This window comes from Elephantulus edwardii, unplaced genomic scaffold (assembly GCF_000299155.1).
Source record: "Elephantulus edwardii isolate Elephantulus edwardi_28Jun2011 unplaced genomic scaffold, EleEdw1.0 scaffold00152, whole genome shotgun sequence".
NCBI classification, from domain to species: Eukaryota; Metazoa; Chordata; class Mammalia; order Macroscelidea; family Macroscelididae; genus Elephantulus; species Elephantulus edwardii.
Genome location: NW_006399902.1, coordinates 5,248,668 through 5,250,167, shown reverse-complemented (window position 1 = coordinate 5,250,167; position 1,500 = coordinate 5,248,668). Strand labels below are relative to the sequence as shown.

The window sequence follows — 1,500 nt, the reverse complement described above, 5'->3', positions numbered from 1 at the left end:
CGCACCTTAGTCTCCAGAGAGACACCATTGCTCTTCAGTACTTTGGAGAGGTCCCTAACAGCAGACTTTCCCATGGCAATCCATCTTTTAATTTCCTGGCTACTGGTATAGATAATAAATTATTAGTAATCGGGAAAAATGAGAATTCTAGAACTGCTGAACAGTGGGGTTATAATTTGAAAAAAGTGTGATGGAGTTGCCTTCAACTTATATTGCTGTTGTTGTTAGATGCTGTTGAATCGACTATGACTCATAGTGACCCTATGAACACATTTTATGAACACTGCCTTATCCTGCACTATACTCTGCATTCCTAATATTTTCAAGTCCATTGCTGCTGTCATTGTGATGATCCATCTTGTTGAGGATCTTCCTCACTTTTGCTCACCCTCCACCTTTCCAAGCATGATGCACTTTTCCAAGAACTTGACTCTACTATCAATATGTCTAAAGAATGTGAAATGAAGTTTCATTATCCTTGCCTCTAAGGAACACTTGGGATGTACATTCTACATGATATGTTTGTTGGTCCTTTTGGCATTCCGTGAGATATTCAGTAATCTACTCGAAGACCACAATCCAAAGCCATCAATTTCTCTTCTATTTTCTTTTTTCATTTTCTTACTCTCAGATGTGTAAGAAGTAACTGAAAAACATATGGGTTGAATCAGGTGCATCTTAGTCTTTAAACTGACATCTCTGTTTCTATGCACCTTGGAGAGGTCCTTGCATCAGATTTTCTCATTGCAACACATCTTTTGACTTCTTGACAGGTGGTACCCGAGAGTTTATTATTGATCCACTCACGCAGGAAGAAGTTATTAATAACTTCAATCTTCTTTCCATCTATCCTGATGCTGCCTACTGACTGAGTGGTGAAGATTTTTGTTTTATTGATGTTGAGACGTAATCCATATTGTAAGTTGTAGTCTTAGATCTTCTGCAGCAAGTGCTTCAAATCCTCTTTACTTTCAGCAAGCAAAGTTGTGTCATCTGCATAATGCATGTTGTTGATGAGTCTTCCTTTGATTCTGATTTCAAATTCTTCCTTATGAAGTTCAGCTTCTCAAATGATTTGCTAACCATGTAGACTGAATAGGTATGGAAAAAGGTTACAGTCCTACTGCACACCTTTCTTCATTTAAAACCATTCAGTATTTCTTGCTATTTTCAGACAACAACCTCTTTGTCCAAATATAAGTTCTTCATGGGCACAATTAGGTGTTTGCTTAGAAATTCTCATTCTTCTCAATATTAGCTATATTTTTTTTATGGTTTCACACAATTAAGTGACTTTGGAGAGTCAATAAAACACAAATATATGACATTTGGATCCAAGATGGCAGCAGAGGCAGAAACAGCGTGGTGAGCTGCAGGAGCAACGATCCACTTACAGCAGTCCCATTATGGCCTTCCACAGACTTCTGCTTATTGATAATTGAACACTTAAACAGTTGATGACTGGCCCTCAGTGAAGATCGAGGCTCAACAACAGGAATT

General features: G+C 38.0%; 1 protein-coding gene across 1 annotated transcript in view; it reads right to left on the bottom strand.

Moving 5' to 3' along the window:
* Window positions 1-1,500, bottom strand: part of LOC102854595 (histidine triad nucleotide-binding protein 1-like) — a 124,397-nt gene that overhangs the window by 55,076 nt on the left and 67,821 nt on the right. The gene's annotated exons all lie outside the window — the stretch shown is intronic.